This window comes from Anser cygnoides, chromosome 2 (genome assembly GCF_040182565.1).
Source record: "Anser cygnoides isolate HZ-2024a breed goose chromosome 2, Taihu_goose_T2T_genome, whole genome shotgun sequence".
Lineage (NCBI taxonomy): Eukaryota > Metazoa > Chordata > Aves > Anseriformes > Anatidae > Anser > Anser cygnoides.
Window position 1 is genome coordinate 81937173 of NC_089874.1, and position 27229 is coordinate 81964401.

General features: G+C 38.9%; 1 long non-coding RNA gene across 1 annotated transcript in view; it reads left to right on the plus strand.

Moving 5' to 3' along the window:
• The window catches only part of LOC125184297 (uncharacterized), a 51499-nt gene extending 24489 nt beyond the window's left edge, over positions 1 to 27010 (plus strand). Inside the window, exons 3-4 of the long non-coding RNA XR_007168081.2 lie at positions 24285 to 24417; positions 26489 to 27010. This is a non-coding gene — a long non-coding RNA (uncharacterized lncRNA). The remainder of the gene's footprint in view (positions 1 to 24284; positions 24418 to 26488) is intronic.
• The last annotated feature ends 219 nt before the right edge of the window (positions 27011 to 27229 follow it).

Genomic DNA, 27229 nt, shown 5'->3' on the forward strand with positions numbered 1-27229 from the left:
CGACATGATCTTCCAAAGATGGGAAAAAGTGTTGTTAATGCAATGAATTGGTGTTTGCTTTCTGTGCACATTGCATCAGATCCCTGTGTTTTGCTTTGGGTGGCTGGCTTTGTGGTTTTCCAGAATAAAATTTAGGCTAGGTCAATTCAGTTTATTGGGATTCTGATTCCATGGATTCTATTCACATTCTGCATTAAAAACCAAACAACAAAAAAATCAATCTTCATACAAAGGCACTTGTTGCTGGATGCTGTCTTTGCTTCACCCTCTTTCTAGCTGTGTGAAAGGAATTAATGAGGCACAGATCACAAACTGATGTTTGTAGTTGTTCAAGGGCTTTCTTCTTTTGCTTAACTCCACTAAATAAGGACCGTTACATCTCTGCTAATTTCTCAATATTAAAACCGCACTTAAAAGTATTTTCTCATTAATCTGTGACTAACCATAAAATGTAATATTTTCACCATGAAACTTGTCAGCTTTGTCCCAGGCATATACAGTGTTGTAATAATGGATGTTATCCTCCTAAAATACTTCTGTTTTCTATTTAATTTGCATGCATGAATTTTTATACCAATTTTAGTTATCAGTAAATTACTAGGTTTTTATGGGAGTGACGCATGCCTGAGCCGAGGCCTTATGCATCCTGTGACCTAAAAGTCATTCTGCCAGGGATGCTTAACTGTTTTCTAACTGCCTCATTTTTAAGTGCAAATGACCTTTATAAGAGGTGCTGAAATGACAGTGCTGAAGAATGGAGCCCCATTAATCTTTCCAGGAGACTTTAGCAAAGGCTAGAGATAGCACAGGTACAGCAAGAATGTGCAAATGTACCATAGATGGAGTGTGCAAGAGGCAAATATCGGCTGGGCAGCACTTCCAGCTGCAGGTTTAGTCAAAACTTAGATTTTGCGTGAAGCCAAAAATGCTACAGGTATTTTCCAGACCAGCAGCAGGGGAACCTAAGCAGGGGCGAAAGGTTTTGAGTACTGTTCCCAGTGTACTGATGCATCAGGTACTTGAAACCGTTTGCACAGGAGCTCCCAGAATGTACTTAATGCGCTGGTTTCAGCACAGAAACCAAGATCCATCTACAGATGCCACATCAGCTTGAATTCTTGGCAGGTGGAGCATCAATTCTCCTTTTCAGGTCTTTCCGGTTTGGATACTGCCAACATGGCAGAAATGTTCAGAAGGGGCAGGGCTAATTGGGATCTCCAGTTTGAGGTCTGTGTTTCTCGGAAAGAAGATGCATGACGCAGGCTTCACTAAGCCTGGGCATTGAAGTATTCAGCGTGAAACTGGAAATACGAAAAGAAATGGTGTTTTATCATGAAGATTTCTGATCACTGGGAAATACAGAAGTCAGCCGTGGGCACATCGTTCTTTCATTCTGTCTCTTCCCTCCATTTGAATGTTTATTACACTGAAGGGTGCTAAGGTCTGATGCTTTGTGCTATTTTTTTTCTACCTCCCAGTTCAACCCACTAGACTAGAGGGGCTGTAGGAAGCTGCCTGTTTTCTCTCCAAACGACAGAGGCTTAGGACGATGGAAATCAGCCTTGGTGGGCAATGCTTGTATTTGCTATCAGACACAGAGAAATCACACAAAAAGGGTGAAAACCTCTCTTCAGAGCCGTTCACTGCTGGTGCTTTATACATAGATGTACGCTTACACCTACATTTTTCCCCACATTCTAAAATGAAAAATATAATACCATGGAATATTATTTATCAAGTGCTTTTTGCACTCCGTTAAGGGAATTTTGACATGTGACTGTGAAGTCCCCTTTGTCTGCTTCCAGGTATTTTTCTGCTGAATACCTGCATTGCTGTATGCCTCTGTCTCGTGAGGTAAGACCAGTTTTCACTCCAAAAAAAGGCAATGTCTTCTGGTTTCTTTTGATTACCACATACCACATGTGGATATGCGATGGAGAACTGATATATAGGGGAAGCTTGGGCTGTTTGGTAATGGTGAAATTGCTGTAAGAAGGGCTCCCATGTTTACCCTTGCTTTGTTTCCTTCTTTTCTGCTCGTTTGCTTGTTTAAATATTTTATTCTGTTTCTAGTTGAAACAACACGATAGGAAGTACCTTGAGGGAGAAGGAAAGGTATTACTTTGTTTTATGGTTCATTGTTCAGCAGGGGGAAGTTGAAAGTATAAAGCTGTACACAACCCATGAATTGAAAGCCTCAGCCTACAAAGCTATGTGAGGGTTTTGTTGCTTGTTTCTATCGACAAGGAGGAGGGAAGGAAGAAGGGGAGGCTGAGAGTGATTCATTAGAAAGAAAACAGAAGAACTATGATAAATGTATGATGTCTCAAGTACTCTCAGAAATAGGTTTGGCATTCTCTGCTGAAGAAGATATTATGTTATTGGACAAGGCAAATAAATTTGTCTTAAACCTCTTTTTGACAGTCTTCGGCTCTCTGGCAGGTGCATATGCAATGCTTATCCTGCAGAAGTCATGTCTACTAATGTCTTAGCTGATCCTTAAAGACTAAAGTAAGAGAACTGGTGAAAGTCTAGGCCAGAAGACATTTTGATACATCATCAGTACTGAGGTGCATATCTCCTTAAAAGTGCTTTGGAATTATGCCTTCACTTTGTTTGTTGCTTAATGCTTGGAATAGTTCCATGGCTGATATGCTTTCCAAAAGTCTTCTGTTAAATGAAGGCGGTCTTTCGTTGCATTTATGCTTAAACACTTCTGTATGGCAGGTGTTTTTACTATGCTTCTGACAATTGCTCCTTTGTTTTCTTTCTATACAAAATCAGAGACATCCACTACTCTGTTTCTAATATAAAACTTCTACCAGAAAGCCAAATACCAGGTCTGCTAAATTTCCCAGAGGAAAATACTTTTACCCTGAACAAGTCATTATTTTTCACATAGCTCTTGAATGTATTATACAAATTGAAGATATACACACAAACTCAAACTTTTCCAAAAGAAAAGAATCTTAATAAATGGCAATTTCAATAGCCCACTTATTTCTAAATTTCTCTTGCCTGAGAAGTAAAATGTCTGCTTTATTTCCTTGAACCTTGGCGGCAGTGAGATAAAACAACAAGTGGAGAACTGAGCTGTAGACTAGTGCTGGAAGCAATATCTCTATCCTGAGAAATTCTTTCCAGATTTTCAAAATGTTTCCTTAAGTTCCTCACAGAGAGAGAAGTGCTCCTTGCATCTTCTCCTCCTTACCCTTGCCCCCAGCTACACCAAGAGCAGGGTAATCAAAGCGCCTACTTGGAATGTGGGAAACCACAGGCTATTTAAATCAAGCAAACCATCTGGATTTTGGTGGGAAATCAAGCCTTCTTGTGCCAGTCTCCCACATGCCTTCCTTTTGTCATCTGTATCCCCCAGCTAGCTCTGTTACTCAGGTTAGAAAACAAACAACAAAAATAATAATAAAAAAAAAAAAAGAGGAGAACTTTTGCTGCTATAAAGAGAATGAAGTGTTTCATGGAATAGGTTCTGTCTTTTTTTTTTTTTTTTTAACTCCCTATTTGGATGATTAGGTACTTGATGGATGTCTTAGAAGAAATATTTATTCACTATTTTCTGGTGGGTACAAGTAGCTAACATCTGCCATGAGTGCTCAACACTTCACTGAGGAATTAGTAAAAACAACAATAAGAAATAGTCTCTGATTTCTTTCGTGTTTTTTTGTTTGTTTGTTTGTTTGTGTTTTTAGTTAGGTAATGTAGAGAGTAAGGTGTGGTGACCAATAAGCAAAACTTTAAGCTCTTCTTCTTGATTTTTCTTCATTTTTCTTCACAGAAGTATATGCAACCTTATCTTTTTGCCATCTGTAAAAGTCTCTTACCACTGGAAATAAAATTCTCTCAAGTAATGGTTATCATAACATGAGTTAACAAATCTGTGCTCTGTAGGTACACCCTAGAGTACCATAACCTCTGCTGAGGTTTTGTGGCTCATAATGGCCTGAGGTGTGATGTTTCATTATGGCCAAACATGCAACTTACGGTTTACTTTAAGACCTTTGTTACTGGGGGGAGGGGATGAATTTGTTCCAAATCAGTCTTTTCCTGCAGTATTTCCCCCAAACTATTTAGGAGTTTGGACTGTTATATTCATTGAAGATATAACAATTACAATCACCTTTGCAAAATATTCTGTAAAGGAACATCAAAGACTCAATTTCTGTGGCCATGTTTTAGGGACTTACTCTGCATGTGTGTGCACTGAAATTTAATGGACTAAAATAAAAAAAAAAAAAAGATTTATTTTTTTGACAGTGCATTGGTCAAAGTAAGCAAGAAATTGGAAGCCTTCCTGACACTCATCAATCAATGACCTAATAAAATTGATTTAGGGGCAGAAAGGCTAGGAGTGTGTTATTACTACACTATGTTATAATGATGTGAAGATCTCCCACTTGGACACCTGGCTTCTCACAGTGCTCTTTTATTTTTATTTTTGTAATTATTATTATTTTATTTTATTTATTTGTTCCCCTCCAGGGGAGCCCTGGACAAATTACCTGTTTTATTCTGCATTGAGTAGCTCTGTGGGATCCTGCCAATATATTGATGCCTAGCTCCACTCTCATGGTGGGCATTAACTTTTATTCTTGTCCCCTACATTTCACATTCATTTGAAAAAAAACTGAAATCACCTTTCTGGCAAGATCACTTAATAAGCCTCCTTAGCCTTAGAGCCTAATTCAACTGTGCAGGGGCTACCTGCTTCTTCTGTAGTTCTTCAGCTGTAGGACCAAGCTGGAGATTTGCCTGAGCATCTGTAAGCATGAAGGTCAGATGCTATAATTTGTTGTATCTCCAAAACAGACAATTTTACTTCCTTCGAATGAGGAAAAAACATACCACTTTTTCATTTTCAAGCAAAGCATTCCTGTGCCCCTGCTTTTCTCTGTGTTCTATTACTGAAGAACTCCAATTCATACTTGCAGAGTGCCTGGCTAAATGGACCTTTTTAGGGATGCAATTTTTTTTTAAGGGTATACTAGTGTTTATTTGCAAGTTGCAAAGATAATGTAATATCCAGAAGCATTCGATTTTTAATATACAAGCTCAAAAAAAAAAAAATGGAGCATATCCATTAAGCCTTTGAAGTTTGTGCTACAAAGCCAGTTCTGGGTATAACAATAAATATAACTTAGTCATGCTTTTAATCCAGGCACTCTCCATCACATTGAGTGAGAGAGGCCTTAGCAGAAAAAGGGTTGATATGTTTAGTGCTCATCTGAGTCACTGGGTGCATGTTCTTAAAAGTTTGTTAGTATTGATTTACTTGCACCAAAAGCCCTGTACAAAAACAATTGGGTTCAGAATATTAGACTGCTGGCAAATATACATATATATAGGCAATATGCAGCTTGCATTTTATTTTTTGCTACATGAGTTGTCTGGGAAAAATCTGGTGTAGCACTCAGGTACAAGAGCTGCCCTAGATAGTAGCTGAAAGGATAAACCAGACAGTTTGGTATAAATACCTTTTTGCTCCATGCAGAACAGCCAGAATTATGCAAGCTTCTGTGTTTCAAAAAATAGTCACCATTTTCAAATGAACTGGATTGGGAAGAGGCTGCAAGTGGTCATGTACTTTAGGCAGTTTTTGACAGCAGTTCAAAAGTAGGCAGAGTTGTAGAAGTCCTGTCATACACAAAACCATGTATATTTATATAAAGTATATACATTTCCTTACCATTCTTCATTTCCTTGTCTTTACAACTTTCTTCTGCCAAACACAAGTTACAAAGCTGCACCTATATTTGTTCTGTGCCCTTAAGGGAGGAGCCCATTTCACTCAGGTACTGGTCACTTTTTAAAATAAATCATTTTATCAGCATAAATTTGGAGAATCAAAGTTGCCATAGGTGACTTTTACAGGAATATGGGCAAAAGGTGCTCTCCTCCTCATTGACTACAGAGCTTGCAACTTGGAGCTTATACAGGATGGTATCTGAACACATCTGGTTCACCAACTACAGGCAAAGACCCATATCCACGGTAATCTAGGAAGAAACATGATTGGACTCATCTCAGTGGTACAGTAAAAGTTAAAATATCCACCACTCTGTATATTTAATTTTTGCCTGCCACTTCTTACAGAAAAGCAAAGACTGTTCTGCTGGTGAGCTCTCTGACACCTCTAGGATAGGGACAAACCTCTTGGTGTCCAATAAATCTCAAAGTCATCATGTGCAATCATGCTTCTACCACTGCAAATGGAGTGATGCTGGTCTTGCTTTCTCTTATGTGCACCCATAAATTGAAGTGTTTTTAAAAATATGAAAAATGGCCAGATTCTTGTTTGATATACTGTGTGTGCTGGTCTCTAAGCATTTCTGAAAATTGGTGAGCTTGGATTTGCTGGTGAATTACACTGCTTTTCCTTGTACAGAATTACAACTTAGTGAATCTTTTATTCCTGCAAGAGAAACTGAAAATAGGTCATCTGAATTCTCCATTACTATACTCTATGTGCCCCTCGGATATTGGAAAAATTGAGACACGTCAGTTAAATACTGCAGACAAAATAATATGCACATCAATCAACGACTGGAAACAGTGTCCAACATGTTATTTATTGCAAGTTTTCATCAAATATGCATTATTCTAATGATGGACACATTACAAAGACAGACACTTTAGAGAAAAATGATATGGAAGGAGACTAAAAAAGATTGCAGTCTACTTGGTTGGGAAACGTGGTTTAATTTAAAAATCATATAATTGTTATGGGAAGAGTCATATAAATCAAACATTTCAATGTTGACAAGATTTTTATCAGGCATTCTAGTCCTCCGTAGTCTCACCAGTATCGCCCAATGAGCATGTATAATAAAGTCAATTTCCAAGCTGTTACAGTAAGAATAATGGCATAACTTTTCCTCTCTCTCTTTCATTATTGGGAAAGTTTTGGCCTATTTATTTGAACGACATTGGTGTGAATAGGGAAAAGTGCATGAATGTAAAGAAACCATCCACTGTGCCTATAAACTCACAATACAGTACATTGCCCTTGGCACAGCCACTGTTCTTACAAAGTCAATAGAAAAATTCAGTCCAAATTCTTTTCCTCCATATTTCAGTGAATTGGCTGGGTGGAAGAGTCCCCGATTCTTTTTCTTATACTGGAATGAAAAGGTTAAAAAAACAGACTGTGTGGAAAATGGCTGCAGAGAATATAGCAAAAACCTCACAGCATCCTTCCTGCCCACACCATGACATCTCTTGCACAGGCACCTGTAAGTAATGCACCCACTTCCCATTGTTTTGATTTTTCTCCCCTATTTTTCACTAGTTTCTGTGTGTAAATTAGCAATTGCACATGGGGTTAGCTCTCATTTTCAAGTTTGCATAAAGGAAGCTCCATATACACTGCTGTTTCTTGTGAAATCTTCAGAAAGTGATGAGGTTTCAGAAGATGCAGTAGTGGAAGACTGAGCATCTCTGCAAGCCAGTTAAGAATGAGTATCAGTCTGTTTTGGAAGGAAAGATGGCAGCTTAAGGAAGATTCAGGCATTGCCTAAAGACTGAGCTAACCGAAGAGGAAGGAAGCCTGAGGACTTTTTTATTCTCAGCAGCAGTTTCTAATAACATGGTGAATCAATTTTACAGCGCACCTTGACAATAACATGCAGTACATTTTTTGAGTAGGAATTGCATTCTGAACACCTGGAGACTACCTTGTAGACAGCATTTTCCAATAACCCTCACAAAAAAAAAAAAAGTGACATCAGTGGGAGAAGGTGGAGAAGTAAGAAATGAAACTTGTGGCAAATAGGGCTTGCAGCAGTGTAACAACTGACTCTTCTTGGAGTTCAACTCTTAAATAGAAGGCTTGTGTGCCAGGTCCCTAAAATTAAAAATGGATCCAAAGGAAATGACTTCCCAGAGAACAAGCCGACCACTTTGGACTGACTGGACACAAGCCATCAACACAGCTGCCTGTGGCTCCAGCCAATTGCTGGTCTGCATGCTGCTAGGGGAGTGCTGTATCTTCCATAGAGCAGTGAGCATATGGGCCTTTCGACAGCTGGCTCAAACAGAGGAGGAGGAAAAAGTGGCAGCAGAACCCCAGGGTTTGCTTTGTTTAATTATGGTGGACAGGAGAACTTCGCGTGCCAAGGAAGCACATTTAAGATGTGCCTGGAAAAGGAAACAGGAGATTTTTGCCAGGAAGGTGGGTAATTGTCCTTAGCCCTGTGCCATAGAAACATTTTGCATGAAGCTTTTTCTCATATTATTGAATTGATATTTTGAAATGGCATATATTTCTGTCCTTTGAGTTAACTCTAAAATACATAAGCAAGCTGAAGCAATCTGCATGGTGCCAGCAGGAAAATGTAGCATCCATTTTTCTTCTACTCATACCTTTCCTGAAGCCACTCAGAACTGGGAAAACAAAAGCCCAGTGATACTTCTGTTGTTGGTCAAAAATAAAGTTTATTGTCATGGTCAGAGAAAGGAGAAGAGCTTTACAAGTGTAGTGCGGAGATTATATATTGTGTATCTGTTTCTGGCACAGGTTATAAATAGAGCTAGCTGCTCACCATGGATTGGTCTAATGTTGGTTCAAATTAGTGTGAGATTTTGCTGGGACACCTGTGGTCTGGAGAGCAAGTTTCCTTCAAGGTTTGGTCCAGGAAGCTATGATTCTTGCTGCTGTAAATGCAGAAAGATTGGGAACTACATAAATGGCAATAGTATTTGAATTACCTGCTCATCTTCCTAGGGAGAGAGCTTGAATGGATGACGTTACTGCAAAATGCTGTGTTCTGGATGTATTATGCAAGATGTTTATTACAGCTTGATTAAAATTGTGTTGAAAATACACGTTGAAAAAAAAAAAAAAAAGGAGGCACACGTGGATGTCCTTTATTATTTAAAAAAAAAAAAAAAAGGCAGTTCCAGATGGGGATAATCACCTTTTTTCAATTTCTCTTATTACTGCTTGCTTTTAATACCAAGTTTTCTTTGGAAATACACAGTCATTTCTATCGATCAAAAAAACTTAAGAGAATTCTTTATTCTTTTCTCAGTAATGCCAAACTAAGGTGACTTGCATAATAGCATTTCAATATAGTTTTTTTTCCAGAAGGGAAGGAAGAAAGTAACTGGATTTTCAGCAGTTTATATTACACCAAGTTCAGGTGGAAATCTGAACATTCAGGGCACTCCTTTTTGTTTTGAATGATGCCACATCCCCCATTGTCTGCTAATAGAAGATAGATATTCTTTCTTTTCTGAACCGTTTTGTTTTCCAGATTGCATCCATATGGAAAGAATGTAAAGACTGGAGGATTTTTTTTCCATTTGTTAATGAAGTATTTGCAAACAGATCTTGTAATGCCCACTTCTTTAGAAAGAATGCAACCCACCCCAGATAGCTAGAGTTGTAAGAACAGGAGGCTTAATAAGTCAGCAGAGGTACAATAACTAAATGTTGGATCCACAAACAGGTTTACATTGCAGTTTTGTTATGAATGTATTTTTATAATATGGGAGCTCTGTATTAGCATATGACATCTACATGTTATTTTAAAATGCCTCATTTCTGCTCACAAAGCAGGGAAATCAGAAAATAGTTCTTGGTAATAGCCTGGAGTTAGTCTGCGATCATTTTGTTCAAATATGTTTTTCATCTTGAAGTGGAAGTAGGGCATGATCCACATACAATTCCTTTACATTCAGTGAAATCTACCATATATGACTCCATATCTGTATGACTAATGAGTTAGGCTTTGTACTCTAGTAATGAGATTTAATTCAAGAATTAGTTCTCACTTTACGTGTGTTTTTCCCCCTATCTCTGCACAATAATCCCGAATGACCAAGAGTAGTGTCCTCCCTAGCCCTCTTGGAGTGGTTGTTTTAGAAATACAGACAGTATTTCATTGTGCCAGCCAATATCTTCTGTCAGTGAGTCCTCCCATTGACCCTGTTAACTATAGGATTATCCATATTTCTCCCTGTGCAGGGCACAGAGCAGAGGGCTGGGAAATAGCAGTGGGACAGTCTTGGCATGCATGTGGAGGACAGGAGCTTGTGAGGCTGCTGAACACCATGCTCCCAACCCAGCACACAAAGTTGGAAGAAGAGCATTAAGCAGGGGGTTTGAGGAGCAGCTGCAAGGTAGCAAAATGGAACAGAGCCAGGGGCTTGAATTTTATGTTTACAAGTGCTGCTGGAGCTGAGGGCAGAGTCAGACAGAGGCTTTGTCCTCAGTGCCAGAAAAGGAGGGGAAAAAATAGTGTGTACTTTTCCCAAGATAACAAGTTTGTATTAACTATCCGGCTGTAAAACCCTGCACAAACAAGACACCTATAGTTTCTACCACAAGTTCAATACAAAATTATATACACTTCCCTTCTAGGTTCATCTTGCTTGGATTATGTCACTGAAAAAACTTCCAGTACGTTATCTTGACTGGGACTTCTACTGAAAGATATGGCTAATATACATCAACTGTATTGCTGTTTAAAAAAAAAAAAAAAAGGACAAGGGCTTTTGTATTTGTTTTTTTCTTTCTTTTTTCTCTTAGGAAGGACACAGTCTCACTACCCCCTAAAGAAGTGCTACAGACAGTTTCCATCTCTTTTTGCCTGCCTCTATAATAATAAGATCAATTAAGTGGGCACCTTTAGCCTTCTGCCTTACTATACTGTTTTCTGTTCTGTTACTTTCAACCACTTTTCCTATCTATAGCACCTAGCAAAATCTTCCTGAATTTCTTTCAGCTGGACTAGCAATAAAAATCTCTTCATTATTCCTTTCTGGCTCATTTTTCAGTTCCCCACCCCTCCCACCAGCAACCACTCCCCAAGAAAAAAAAAAAATCAATAGTGAACATGTCCATCAAGAAGCACCTTTCTTCTTTTGGAGGAATAACACATAGGATGTAGTGTTGCCTGTTCTAGTGGTAAAACAAACATTCATGCCCAAACATTATATCTGTAGGCAGAAAAGACTAAAATCATAGGTGTGTTCTTCAGCTCTTCTCAGTGCAATGGAAGAAGGTCTCTGCAGGGCCTTTTCTAAAACTTCACCTATTATAAATTGTGACTTTCTCAAGCCATGAGATTTTCATGATTTCCTCTGGGAAATAACTCCTATTTTAATGAATCCTGCTCATTTTCCTATTTAAATATAGCCTTTTTGACTGCGTCTCATTACTATTAATTTCTATCCTTTTGCCATAACACCATTTTCTTTTGTTTCCTTTTATTGCTGTCTTGAAAACTTAGATGTTAAGAAGCTATGAGCTCATTGTAGGATTTTAGGTAGCTTAAATTGTGCCCAGTTTTCAAATTTTGTCTTCTAATTACTGGTAGATGATTTTAAAAGCATAAGCTCTGCCTTTCTGGAGTAACTGGCACAGTGAGGGGTAGGTCTGGGAGGGCCAAAACCCTGGAGAAAGTGATGCTGTAGGTTTCAGTGAAGTGTCCTAAATCCAAACTCACATTAGCAAATACGGCTAAGATATACTCCAGCATAGTTTATTCTCAACATGATATTAAAATCCTCTGAAGTTATCCTGGCTGCTTGCTACAAGTGAAGTCCTTGAATTCTAAATGCTGTTGTGAGCAAGTGGGCCAATTCTGTCCTTGATTAACCTATTAAGCCCCATCCTGCTATCAATGGATTACATAAATATAACTCAGAGCAAACCCACCCTGCTGAAGAGGGGAAATCTTGCTGCTGCTACTCCACTCATGTTCTCTTCTGGTGTTTCCAGAGCGATTGTTCTCCTCTGAACAAAGGAAGGACTTCCCATGCTTGTGACTTTCTTTGGACTGGATCATAAAGAAGTGGAAACTGTCATAAAGTCCTCTGTTTCCAGTTGAGCTACAGTCTTGATTTATAGGCAGCCATGATTCATAAGCTAAATCCTTTATCCCTTAAGTCCCTTTTTGACTGGGAAATTTTGTCTCAAGTGTATGAAGCTGAAAAATAATTTTTGAAATCGAGGTCTGACATAACCTCTTATAGAGAGCAGCATAAGTCCAATTAAATGCCTCTGAGGATCTAAGAAAACTGTTTAAGGTTGCAAATGTCTTTTAATTGTGTTTTGTGTTCTGGGAGAATCCCAGCTGAACGAGAGCCTTGAGAAAGCTCAAGCAACTGATCTCTCTAACCACAGTATAACTAAATAGAGCATCTGAGGATCTCATTGCTTCCCCTACAAATACTCGCATTTAAGATGTCAAAGCTGAGCCTAGACTACACAAGGAGAGAACTCTAAATTAAAACGTGCATTTCGGGAAAGCAAAACAAAAGAGTCATTTATCTCTCAGATTGGCCCCATTTGCCCTGCTCCTGCTGCTATGAGAAACATTCTTCACACCAGGTCTTCTCAGGATATTATCCACAGGGAGAGGAAAGCGGTTCCCACAGTGCCAAAAGTCACAGCATCCATCAAGCATTAAAACAACCCTTTCTGAGGCCTGTTGGGTTGCATATCTTGGGAATCCCATGATGGTGAGAGGGAGGTTGGAGGGGAGGAGAGGAAAGGGAGATTTATACAAGAAATTGTTTTTTTAATAGAAAATCCCCTTTCTTGGAAGCATGGAAGTAATATGCCACTTGTCCTAATGCTTACCTTCTTAATCACAAAAGAAGCCTGCTGCTTGCAGCCAGGAATTTGCAAATATAAACACTGTAGGCAAACTGCTGAAGCAATGCTCTGTGAACAGCCTGCTGCCAGGGCTGCTGCTGCTGGAAATGATGCTCAGAGAGCTCTTGAATGCATGGCACTGGCTTTCTGTTCCATGTGCCCATTTGGCTTTCTGATAGCCAGCTAACTCAAGTACCGCAAGGATACTTCTGGGTGCCTAACCCCAGTTATAGCTTTGTTGAAAATTTCACATTGTCATGGAAATGTCTAACGTCTGACAATTTTTCTAAGTATGTTTCAGCTGGCAAGGTGTTTTAGTGGATTACCTGCCTTAGGAGAGATTTGACCTACCTCCTCAGTTTTCCACCTCTGCTCTTCTTGTAAAGAGGCTGTTGGTAACCGTACATTTACTGTTCAGGTACCCACAATTGTAATGAAACTTTTAGTCATGCAAATGCATGAAGACTGAAATCCACTGCCTTGGCTACCTCCTCTGTGAGCTCCCAAGAGCTGAGGTATTTTACCTGTTTGCCATAACTCAAAGGTTATGAGAAAGGCTCATAACCTGTACAAGAAGAACGTACTATATAGAAAGGGCTAATAAAGCCTAAGGGCTTGCTGCTCAGTGTGGAGTTCAGCAGCCTGAGAAGGTTCACAATGCTGAGCTTAAGACACAAGATCTATGTTCTGTACTGCAGTGCAATTGCTTGAATATCTCATACTTTTATTCTCCTGAAGACTGCTTCTTGTTACCAGTGTGCTCTGACAGCTGTGGGCATTTAGCCTTTATTTACTCAGATCTCACCACATTGATTTGCATGTATGAATCATTATGGGGTGACCATTGTTCTGCTTCACACGAAGTATAGCTTAAATGATGTTGGTTATGGTTATGATGGCAAAAACTTGATGATAAGGAATAACTGCAGTTCTTCATTTCCAAATCTTGCTTCCATCTCTTAAAAAAAAGACGTGTCCAAGAGCACATTTTTATTCATAGAGGCTCTACAGAATAGTTGTCAGCTTTACATTAAGGACAAGAAGTGATTTCTGCAAACAGAGCAGTGATACTATCTTGGTGCTGTTAGAGAGAGGATAACTAGTGCCAGGATGCATAACTGATCTGTCTTAAATGTGTCTGTGAATGTGCGATTGCTTTGCTTTGTATTGCTCAATCAAGAAACAGAAATGGGATTACCCAAAAGGCACTCGATGCTGCAATGACTCTGTAGAAAACTTCTTTTTCACCTTGCAACTTCCTTCAAACTGTTGGTTTGCCAAAGATTTTACAATCTGAGTGCTTCACTACAATTTCCTTTGCAGAACTGCACATTTCCACCCTGCCCTATACTTGAGATGTTATTGCACTTTACTACCATATTTTTGCATTGTCTTCTTGTACCAATGCTGTGTTGACCCTGGGAATCTTGCCCAAGCCCTGCGATAGCTGAATGGCCTATGCAATATGGTTGTGAATATCAATAATGTTAATATTCATGCAGATGACGGTTTAGTCTCAGGCAGCACGGAGAGGTTACCATCACCTGCTCTGTAGAATGATGTTTGCTTATTGATGCTCACTCTTGTCTGTGAGACTCGGCTGTTGCATGGTGCCAGCTATAAAGCTGACGCTTATAACTGCTCTTCTGCGTAAAGAAATGATCATTAACAATACTTAAGATTCATAGTGCTCTATTGTAAACACTGATAGGTCTAGAGGTAATTTTCACTTCCTATTAATGTCAGGGATAAACAGGATGAGTTCATTAACTGGATTTATTCAGTTTGTTGCTGCTGACAAGAAAAATATTAAAGCTTTAGTTGACACCTTTTTCATGGGTACAGAACAGGCTGAGCTTTTGATTTGCTTATTTGAACTTCCAAGACACTGAATATATATCAAGTTTGCCTGTGTGTGGAAGATATGATCTTAATGAATATTAACAGCGTTATTCTCTGTACGTGTGGGCTGACTTTGACGGTGACAGGTAGAGATGGCCTTGTTCTGGGTTTTGGCAGTAGATGCAAGATATTTGCTAGAGGAGTCATGAGAAGCTTCACGCCCCATTGTGCTACCTCATGGTGTTCAACAACCCCAAAAAAATAGTGCCACACTGGGGACAGAATGATCCCTAGCAGTACAGGCTGGGTACGGACTGGTTATGGGGCAGCAGCTGTGCACAAAGGGGGTCCTGCAAGAGCTTGTAGAGAATACTGAGCCATACTTCCCTCAGAGGTACAGTGCAAAAGGACAAGGAGCAATGTTCACAAGCTACAGCAAAGGAAACTCCAACTGGATATAAGGGGAAAACGTTCTGCTGAAGCTGGTCAAGCATCAGATAAAGCATTCAGAGACATCATGGCATCTCCATCCTTGGAGATATTTATAACTCAGTGAGCATTGGCTACAGGGAACCTGGTCTAGTTTTAAAGTAAATCCTGCTTCAAGCAGAGGATAGTGGTGGAGATGTCCCTTCCAACCTCAATTTTTCTATGATTTTCTGAGTGTCTAATTTAAGCAAGTTCTTGGCATTTTTAAGTCTCCATTTTCTGGCCCTGCACATAATAATGTACATGGCACTAGGATAAGACCCCTGGGTGATGTTAGAATTTCATCTCTCTAGCAACAGCAGTGGTGCACCAGCACCAGTAAATCGAAGGAAGATCATAAGGAAATCTCAGCCCAGGGTAGTCAAGGCTTTTAAAAAGGGGGGATTGCAGATTTCCTTCTTCCTGCAATGCTGGGTTCTCTGAGCCTGACTTTGATCTTGCAATTCCTAAGGCAATTAACCAGCCTTTTGAGCTGTCCTTGTTGTGTATGCCCAGTGTGGAACGATAAAGGACGATGGCTTGAAATGTAATTTACTGATTTATATTAGCTTGAGGCCTGTTTCTCTGCAAACCTAATACTGTTAGTAGGGCAAGGAGAAAACAAGCAGTTGAAACTAAAGGCCATTTTATGTGGCCTAATCAGAGGATTATAGTGGAAGAACACATACTTGGCATGAAAATAAATCAGCAATTGGAGGATATTTTCCCCTGGAAAATACCAAACCTTCCATCTGAACCAATGCATTTTTGCATATGTGATTTCCATAAGCATCTGGTAAATAGAGGCTTTCTTGGGATTCAACAGTATGGAAACTACAAAGACTAGTATTAATTTATTAAAAAGTAAATTAAAATCAATGAAAAAGATCTAGAGTGATATTTCACTTGAAGAATTTAGAAGGGGAAAACCACTCAATGAATTATTTCCAAACCATTTTGGGAAAGGAAAGACTTTATTTATTTATTTATTTATTAAAAATATGTGTTTCACTAAAAATTGACAGTGTTGGTAGATTTTCCCCCATGTATTTTATTGGAAAAAAAAATGGAAACAATTTTTAATAAATTTTCAATCACTTACTATCCTCAAGTTCTCTCAAGAATACAAATCTTGTGCCATTTGATACAGCACTAATACAGCAAGCTATTGAACTAAAATGTTTATTTACCTATCGTATCTGACAACAGAATTCACTTGGGTAAAATTTCAGTGTGATTTATCCCCTGAGCTTCAGCAAATATTGCTGCAGCTGTGTGCTTTAGGCCATTGAACAGAAAAGAAAAGAGAGACATTAATTGTATCTTTTAACATGGCCAAGACACATATTTACTAGATTACAGTAATCAAATAGTGTACATCCTTTTCAAAGAAAGAAGTAAAGGAAGGAAGGACAGACGGATGGATGTACAAGTCTGTCTATGAAAAAATGCTTGTGTAGAGCTTTGTGCACTAGATATTTTCCTCCTCAAAGACCTTGTCATCCTTTATACCGGTTGTCACTCTGTCAATGCTAAGATTTGATTAATGTGGAAGGAAACAGGTAGAAAATAGTAGCAGATGGAAATTCTGCACCCAGGCAATAGCTTTTGGTGCTTTTTTGGCTGCTGATAGAGTGAGTGAGGACTTCAGAAAGGGATGAATATTAATATGACTGCATATGCTTGTTCACTTCCAGAGTGTGTAGTTAAAGCAGGAGTGATCAGACCTACTTTTCAGGAGCTAGCTGACTCAGTCCGGTGGACTTGATGTAGCTGTGTCTTTGGCCATGTCTATAGCTGTTTCATTTGGGAAGGTGATATCCCACTTTGAGCTCTTCCTTTGCATGCTTGCAACTCTTTCACTTAGTCATCTCCAGATAAGACAGTGGTGGCTGGAAGCCAGGGGAACGTATTAAATCACCTGGCACATTGAGCAACAATCAATGTCTTTATACAATGCCTGTCTATTTAATAACTTTCTGACTTTGCCATAGAATAAGCCCAGTTTTTCTCTTTTGCTAAGCTTTTTGCCTGATTTTGTTCATATGTCATTTCTATAGCAATGCAAAATTTCCTTTTAAATAAGTACTCTGGATAATTATCTTTGATTCTTTCCTTCCATTAGTTTCAGAAGAAAATCAAGAAAACACAAGCTGTCTTCTTTCTATCTGGGACATGGTGTTTGCATATAAATAAAATAATTTCTGGATCCTCATTTGGCAACTGATGGTTAGATCTTCACCAGAGGGAGAAGCAATGGCTTGGCTGATGGCACTTTGTAGGTGTGCATCATGCAGCGTTGTCTGCTGGAGGGAAGCAGTTAGGGAGGTCAAACACATTTCAAAGCATGCTTGCTAGAAATGTTTGTTATTGGAACTTAAGTCTGCATGTTCTTGCAAGGTCATAAAATATAAACTTTATGAGCCTGATTCTTCTGTCTTTTACAACACTGCACCACTGCTGACGTCTCAGGGAATAAACAGATGCACACTGGCATGAATAAGGGTAGAATCAGTTCCCAAAGCACTTGCTGTTGTATATCTTAAAACTTTCCTGATGAACTAAGCCTCATGTAGTCTCTTTGTATGTATCTTTTCCATTTAAAGCTCAAACGTTTTTGTTCCGGAACTCTCCCTCTCAAATGTAATGAGGTACTCATGTGGCTTGGAAACTCTGAGTATGTACGGTGGTATTCAACTCTACTGACCTTTGCCATCTAAAATTTAGACAACAAATAACTGAGGTTTCCTCTGTGATGAAAAGAATGGAGTGGCTTCCTCACGGGGAACTACTTAGTAACTTAGCATTCTTCAACCTGGAAAATAGGACAGTTGGTTCAGTCTAAGACAGCTGATTGATGTGAGGGTAAATGCCTATAAAAATAGCAGATTGGGTGAGTATGTGTGACTGATTACTCATTGCGTCCAACACATGATCCAGGGGACATCAAATGAGAATAACATGTGGCTGTTTCAAAACAAACACAGGAAGGTAGATCTTCTCAGCATGCGAGGTTAGGTGTCTCATTCTTTGTCACAGCAGTCGTCATCATAGCTCAAAGTCGGCATGGGTTCAAGAATAGGATAAATTTAAAGGAGAAATTTTACATATGTATAAGACTACATTTTTCTGAGGAGATCTGTAGTTGCAAGTTGTTGAAAGCTGAAATGGTATTTCAGAGAGCAGCATATATAAGTTCCTTGTGTTTTATACTCAGACCTTGTGTTTTATACTCAACTTACTTGGTTTTGGACACTGGCGAATACAGTGGGCTGGGTTGGTCTCCATTTTAAATACCAACCCCAGGCAGGGCTGAGTCAGCCTCTAGCAGTACTTCGTAACTGCAACAAGACCTGGATGATTGACTTAAGTTGACTAAATTTGTCTTTTTCCTTTCCTTTCCTTTCCTTTCCTTTCCTTTCCTTCCCTTTCCTTCCCTTTCCTTTCCTTTCCTTTCCTTTCCTTTCCTTTCCTTTCCTTTCCTTTCCTTTCCTTTCCTTTCCTTTCCTTTCCTTTCCTTTCCTTTCCTTTCCTTTCCTTTCCTTTCCTTTTTCCCTTCCCTTCCCTTCCCTTCCCTTCCCTTCCCTTCCCTTCCCTTCCCTTCCCTTCCCTTCCCTTCCCTTCCCTTCCCTTCCCTTCCCTTCCCTTCCCTTCCCTTCCCTTCCCTTCCCTTCCCTTCCCTTCCCTTCCCTTCCCTTCCCTTCCCTTCCCTTCCCTTCCCTTCCCTTCCCTTCCCTTCCCTTCCCTTCCCTTCCCTTCCCTTCCCTTCCCTTCCCTTCCCTTTCCTTTTTTTCTGGAAATACATTGGAAATATGTTGAAAAAATGCTGTTTCTCTGAAAAAAATAAAAATAAATATATATATAATAAACAAGACATAAAGAACAATTTAGATCAGAAAGCCAGCTTGACTTTAGAAGGCTAAGATTTCATCTGTGAGGATGGATGCCGCCTGTTGTGTTTACTGCATATGTTCTGGTAGCCTTGTTGTGAAGACACTGAGTCAAAGATATCATATCCTTCTTTTCATTAGGTAAAGCAGATGGCATGTAGGCAAACATGCAATTGAATTTTCCTCTCCAGACATACTCTAAAACACTTAACATGTTTGCTTGTAAAAAGAAGTATTTATTCATGCTTGTATGATATAATAAAGAGCAGAAACATTTCCAAAGACATTATGAGGTCTGATGACAGGAATCTGATATAAAATATAAAATATAAAATTCAGACCAAAAAACAGGTATATGTTTTTTAAGAGGGGTAACTAAACAAAGAAATGACTAGCCTATCAATGCGTTTGATCCTCTGTTAATTAGATTTTTAAATAAAGACTGGACATCTTTGAAAAAGATGCTTTGCCACTCAACTGAAAGTTAGATATTTGATGCAGCTTTTCTAATGCAGACTTCCTTGTGTGATAGCAGGAGATAGTTTGGCTTCTGTCATGGTTTTTTGCCTTTAAAAGTCTATGAAATGAGTAATCAGTTTTGGTTCTCAGGAAAGAAATAGAGGCACAAGAAGATCAAGTGATGCATCCAAGTTTGTGCTGGGATGGAGACCAGTTCTCCTGATAGTCAACTTAGTGCTTTGATGGTTAGACCAGGTAGCTCCTTGTGAAGAGCTTTACAATTCTCTAAGTAGCTCTACAATAAAGACTTGACTAAAAATCTTATACTTAGCTCCTCGGAGACTCTAAGCAGCATAACTGTCTTCAGTGGAAATACACAGATTTATACCAAGAGCCAATATACAAAATCTGTCAAGGACAGTGTAGAAAAAGGAGGCATACTTTTAAATCTTGCAATTGTTTCCTGTGTTAATTTGTAAGAAAGGGATGCACACAAGTAATCTAGCACTGAGCTGAGACAGCATTATCTCAGATTCTGTTAGCTAATCTCCCATCTGTAAAGCATGCTTTGTTTGGATTATCTACAGGGCACACATTTCTCTGTGAATTTGTTTTCTTTGGGTAATGGGAATATATTCAAGGAAATTAATTTGCAAACAGATACAGTCACTGCTGGATGAATGGATTCTCTCTGGCACTTGAGGTGTAGTGCTGCTGGTATCTGGATTGCTGGCATGTGCAGGAGTCTTCAGATTGCTTGCCAGAAATCTTCCTGTGATGTTCTGAGGAAATGTATGTGACAACTTTGTAGTTTGGAGGGTGGATAGGGAACTTCTGCCAACCACCTGAGAGCTCAACTGGTTTGAGTTTGAGGAGAGGAGGGAAAAGTCACACAATAACGTCTCTTTTAATGCAACAGCGGGCAGTAGCATACACGTGACTGCCAGCATGATTTGTCCCCATCACACCTTTCCTATTTAAAGTCTTTGTTTGGTCCTGCTGTGGAAGTGCACAGTAGAGATGGTTATGACCCTATTTGTTTTATTCAACAGTATAAGCTCCGGTATGTTTTATTTCATGTTTATACTCTAGGCAAACTGGAGACTGTGCATCCCTCAGTTCTGAGGGATGTGTTCTGAGGCTGAACACAAAGAGTCACCAGGCATTTTGCTACCTGTAGGAAGAAGTAAAAAGCCACCTCAGGATCCCTGGTATTTACAGAGCTGTGAGTTGTCTACAGCATCAAAATAAAAATCAGAGGTGAAATGGAAAAGAGGTTAAAAAGGCAATCCACTGCACTTGTAGCAAATAATGCAGAGAATCAGATTTAAAAACATCTTAAAGAAAGTGAAGGATTTGATGCATTTATGAGCAGAAAAGAGACTCTTTAAAAACATTGTCTCTTGAAAATCCTATCTCTTATTTCTTCAAGCCCTAGGAGTTTGTTTTACTGACCTGTCTTTTTGGTTGTTGCTGTACTGACAAAGAGATGGGGAAATTCATTCCTATTTTTAGCTTGGTAGAAGTGCTATTCCTGATATAAAACAAATAACATCAAGGCTCTGGCTTCTGTTAGAAGGCTCTTATTTCTGTTTAGGGCTCAGCTTTTAATGGTGATATGTTTGAGAAAAGTTTGCTTCAGAATAAGTGCCCAGTTACAGACTCAGAGGCAGGTGAGATGTCTTTAAAAAGGTACCTGCTATAAGCTAGTTATCCAAGCTCCTTCTGTAGTTGCTTCAGAGAGAAAGGCATCTCCAAAAGACATTTTTCCCACCTTAAGATAAGTGTCTCAGTTAGTGAGATGTCAAAATTCTGACTTTTGGCAATAACAGCAGTCTTGACACCTAGGTTAAGCTAAATGTCTAGTTTCTAGATGGCTAAGGTTAGGTGAGATGAATCCCATCATTAGCCAGAAGCATAACTCGGTTTATAGCTCCTGGATTTTTTTTTTCTTTTGACTAAAGCAGCATTAAAAATGTTCTTATGAAAGAGTGAAAATTTTTTGAAGTAGACATGTGGACAGTCCTTTAATTTTTATTCCAGTATATTTTGTATAAAAGAATAATCAAGAGCTGTCTGATTCTGATTCAGTCTGTTTCTCAGCTGGATTAGATTCTTAAGGTGGTGGATATGATAGAGAAGGATACGATATTGGTGGACTTCATATTGAGGTACAGAAGGATCGGGAAAAAATTGTCAAATAAGACAGATTCCACTATGCTAATGAGCAAAAGTGTAAGGTGGAAGACCATCTGGAGCCACTATGGAAAACTGAAAAAATATATATATTAACACAGATTCCTCAGAGTATAAAGATGACGAATCCTCTGTACTGTGAACTCACAGAGCTAGGATATAGTCTAAGTTAAAGTTTTCGGTCTTGTAAATATATACTTAAGTAAATATGTTTGTTTCTGTAGTTTTCTGAAGGTGAAGGACAAACATATATCTTAAAGCTTAACAAAAAATGATCTTACTGAAAATCATGGTTTTATGTTTGGTTGGATCAAATGACCTTACCGTCTCTTGAAGGGTCAAATTTTCAACTTGTATAAATCAACATACATCTGTTGAAGTCTTTCTTGTCCTTCCCATTTCATTTTTCACAGTCCTTTAGTCTCATACAAGTGCTGAAAAAAGATAGAATGGCATCTTATGTCCTTGAGAGATTTAAGGCCTTCTGTTTAGCTATATCTAAAGAAAAATGTATTCCATGGGACCCAATTACAATATCTTTATCCCTGAAATACAATTAAAGCATGACTCCATTTCTGCAGCATAGAAGGGACCTAAATTCTGTCTTCGACCATGCTAAAGCCTCTTTATTCAAGGTTATAGCATGGTTTGGGAATATGATTGAGGCTTTTTACACAGTAGAAAGGATTGTCCTTTGACTGTATTCAGGTCATGTTTGAAGCTGCCCACACAACAGAGCCTGTGACCTTCATGGGAGCACAGTGGTGGGGCAGAGATCCCCTCTGACAACAGTATTTTGTAATGTCATGGTTTAATTGCAAGGGTCACTTCGTTTGCCAATAAACGTGAAGGCAGATGAGAAACCAGTGATGTTGTGCTATATGTGAGGTGACGAGTATAGCTCCTTGAACTGAGTCTATTATAAAGGTCTTGTACTGTAACGTGGACGATGAAATTCAGGAACAAGCAAAAAGCTTGTAAATATGTATCTAATTAAATAGCAGTCAAAAAAAAAAATTAGTTTGCATAATCTGAGCCCCTCTGCAGAGGAAGTGGGTGTGAGTTAGACCTTCAGGAGTGGAATGCAGTCTTCTATCTAGTAAGAGGAAGGCCTTTGCAAATATGTTCATATTAAAGACTTTGAGGGCAAAACAATGCAGATTTTATGATGCTAAAACCTTTCATGAACCTGTATGAGTCTGGTTTTTTAACTGTTCAGTGGGGTGAATACTTCAAGGATGACAGAAAATGCAAGAATGCTTTGTTCTGACATTTTCTAAATAAATAGTTTCATATTTTAAAAGCTTTTTTTTGCATGTTCTCCTTCAGTTCCACTAGAAAACTTACAAGTGTGGTTTTAATGGTATAATATAAAGGGGTAAAGGAACTTATTGTACCAGAATGAAATCTTTCATTTTATCTGAATATTTTTGAGTTTCTCTATTTCCCAAAAAATGAAGTTAAATTGTAAAATTCCCAATCACATGCTAAAGAAAATTATTCAAATTAAAGCAACATTATTTCAGTAGATTGGAAATGCATTTGCAACAATTAATGATATTAGCTATAGCTCTTGCTTGAAGCTTTCCTAGCCATCTTGACTGACCTCTCAGATACATGCTTAACACTATGGGATGCTACATCAGTTTCTGTTTCTGAAGAAGGTAGGCCCTACAGAAGAAATATTGCCTTCCTATAAAAGCAGTGCCACAGAAAACAGATTAACTTGCTTGGAAATGTGACCTCACTAGCTTCCTAGCATATTTATTGGGTCTTTCCTGGCCCAAACAGCTGAAAATTCTGGAGGATCAGAAGGCACCTTAGGATTCCCCAGCTCTTTAACCTTCGTGTTGGCACATATATTGATGCATGTTTGTACATCACAGGTACACACATGAAACATCATTTCACTGAATGGAGAAGAAAAGGCTAATGCTCTTCAGCCCTTTCCATGCCCAACTTATATCCTCCTGTGTCTTTATTATTAAGCAAAGAAAAGGCAAAACTAAATGTATAATGCTACATCACTAAGATCATCTTAATGATATCTGACAACCTGCCAAAAGGCAAAGGAGAGGGACAGGATAACATAATGCAAAACTGCACAATAACTAGTGCTGATCTGCCAAAAAGATGTTCAGCCCTTCTGGGAAAAGGTTTGGATTAGCACAAAAGTGATGTTGTTGTGCTTTCCATGAGTTGTCTCCAGAGAGATGGTGGGATTTGCACGTGATGAGAAACAGCCTCAGATCATTTAGGCAGAGAAGGAAAAGGGGGTGGAAGACTTGGCTGAAGTATTGGAAATTTAAAAAGGTCCCTATAACAATTAATCAGTCCTGCCTCTTCATTCTGTCCTCTAGTATGACAAATAAACTACATCATAATGAACTGCACTACTGCAAGTACAGGAGGCCAAAGAGAGCTGAATAGTATTTAAGCTGCATATGTTAGTCACCAAATGTGTTCAAATAAGCTTGTCATACTATATTTAATGGGGAAGGAGTTTTAGAACAACTTCATGAATTTTATAGTTGATATTTATGCCAGTGCAAGCCAAATTGGTATGAACAGCAACCAAGTCTCTTAATCTGCAATGTGCCAGACTCAGCAAAGACTGGGGTCTGCTGAACAAAGAAGCCCTCAGTGGTTAGTCTTGCCCACATGAAGTTGTGTGACCTGGCCATGGTGGTCACACCATCCCAGTGCTCTGCCTCCTGCCTCTGCTCTCCACTTGCTCTGCACCCGCTGCCAGCAGTCAAGAAAACCCATGAGAGTGCCCTGATGATCACAGAGATCTCTCTTTTCCCTAGTCTCTGCTCTTACCTGGGAAAACATGAAGCAGATAAGAAGAGACTTGTGTAGTGGCAGAGCTTTCACCACAGTGGACGTCTGTACTCCTGCTTCCAGGAAGCAGAACACCAAATGGAGCTGGCTCCTTTCAAGGTGAACACGAAACATTTCTATAAAACATTTCTTCTCTGTCATTTTCCATCAAAAAGCATACACTTATACTCACACACTATCTGCTAAACTAGATCTAAAAAAAAAAGTAAATTAAAAAAAATAAACCCACAAATTTAGTCTAATCAAGCTATTTATTTCTTCTCTAGGCTATGATGGTAGGGAGAAAAAGGGGAATTTATTTTTTTTCCGTTTTTTTTCTTTTTTTTGGAAGTGCTGGGAGCAGAAAAGAATGGGGCTGTTTACAATCATAAATGCACAACTGTGTATAGTAGTGATTGCTAAAAGACGAGAGACTATAAAGTGTGGGAGAAAGTGGTAGAGGAAGAGAACCCGGAGTCTTGTGAGTGGAGAGCAATGTCCTGGGAGCCTGACGGAACACTGGAATAAGGAAGAGGGATTGTAGCGGAAAGGAGAGAGAAAGAAAGGTAATAAGAATATGGGAAGCAGGAAGGTAGTTAAACCTACTCAGGGCAGCAAGAAGTAGGAGAGTGAGAACAAGAAATGAGACTGAAAAGCTCTCTCTAATGTATGGCAGGGAGAGTGCATAAGAGCCTGAGAGGATTCGAATGAGGAAAACAAGATGATTACATAAATTTCTGATATGGCTGAATGGCAAACATAAATCATTTTGCTTATACACGTGCTTGTGTTAAATAAAATAAGACATTCCTTATCTTTGAAAGACTTCCTTCATAGTCATGGTCCCCCTTTTAGGGCTATGAAGGGTGATAAGGAAAACTATATAGAATCGACACTTCATGGCTGACTGCATCTCTTTACCTCTTCCTGCTGTTCAAAGTCTTTCATATCTGATAATTTTAGCAGTTGCATGGCCATTTGAGTGTCTGTATTTCACACTATATATGGTTAACTGGCTCTGAGAGCCTACAGGGAGGGTTTCTTCTCCCTCCGTAGCCTCAATATGCAAAGCAGTTCACTGCTACATGTCTACAGATGGTGCACAGCTGAGGTGGATCACTTATGGACAAACAGTTCCTGCTTGGAATGATCACCAACATCTAGGCACTTTCCAGAATGTAGGAACTTAGAAAAAAACAGTATCCAAATTTAGATCATCTTTCATTTTGATTCTTTGATTCAAGGAAAAAAAAAATCCTGCTGATTGAACCAATCCTGGTTTGCTCAATCTGTATTTATAGGGTTCAGAAAGTAGCTGGAGCATTCAGAGCTCTGCCATGTGCTAGCAGCAGGCAAAGTTCATTCAGATCAGATTTTTCCCTCCTCCTCTCCCTTTTGGGCAGTATAACGTAAAAGCCATGTAAATAGAAGTAAAAGTAAAAACCGAACAAAACTTTAACCTTCAAAAATCCTCAGTGATATTGTAGCAACCTTCATGTACCTTTTCAATCTGAAAAATAAAATAAAAGGGGAAACTAAAACATGGAGTCTCTCTCCTATTAGCAAAGACCATTCAGTAAAGATTTTTAAAATGCTAGAATAAAGGAACTTATTTCTGTTACATTTGAGATAGATTAAAAAGCTTGGAGAATGGTGACTAGTGTTATTAGTGATTGTAAAATTAGTGTAAAACTATGTTTATTCATTTTATTCTCACATGTGAAGAGTTCACTCTTTTTACATGTTACGGATTCTCTTGGTCACTGTTCACGGTAGCAGCTGGAGGGGAAAGTCAGACTGCTTGTGAGCGTGTTCTTCCCTTTGCATTTTTCCACACTCCTAATGATTCCCAGGTTTGTAAAAATCATACGGGAAAACTTTCTACTATAATGGCTGTTTAAAATATAAGTACAAAAACCACTAAATGCAGTGTCTTTTAACACAAACATTTTAAAACCACAGCTTCCTTTTGGATGATGGAAAGGCAGAGCCCTCATGCTTCTGAGGTGGGATCTGTGTGGATCGACTGCTGCATCCACAATGCAACAGCTACAAGTCAATAGTGTTCTGCACAGCATAACCCATCTCCTAAGCACTTTCAATTGCAGACCAGGCCTAAGCTCTTCTCTCAGACTCTGCATTTTTTTCCTTAATGTTAAAGGAAACCTTTTATCATACCTTTCTTTCTCAGTCTCCTCTCTGCAAGGTGAACCTGCAAACCTGTTTCTGAAACTCAGAAGACTTGCAAATATATAGCAATAAATTCCAAGTGAGTTGACCTTTAGCCCACAGCTGTGTATCAAGTTACCTTTACAAGGCTGCGTTTCATGCTGTGTATGGGTGAGCTTTAATGGGGAATCTAAATTCTGTTTAATTCATTGGTAAAAGGCCCTTGGTTGATGGAGGCAAGATTTTATTCCTGATTTCTGCTAATCACAAATTCCATAGCTTGCTTACTGACCATTGGAGACTTGAGTTTGGCTCTCAGTCGCCCATTTAGTGCCTGTTCTTTGTAAGCATTGAATGGGTACTTCTGAGTGCTACTACCAACTTTTAATTGAGAAGAAACAACTGTTATGTCCTGGAAAAGGCTGTGAAGAAGATTCAGAATCTTCTTAGTAAGTCAGTGATATTTGAGTCTATATGAACAACTCTGCTCTTCAGAGTTTGAACATGAAATGCATATTATCATTACATCAGAAATCTAGTTCGTTTATCCCTGCTTGAGTAACCTTTGAATTATTAGCTACATCTGCTGCTTTTTGCATTCAGACAATGTCTCATCTCGATAACATGGTTTCCCTTACCTTACTTTAGTCTTCTGTATTTATATTTTATATACTTTGTTTAAAACCCTCGGTCCTGAAGTTTATTCACAAGTATTCACGTTTTTTAAAAGAAGTAATCAGAACTGCTATGCCAAATGCTTCTT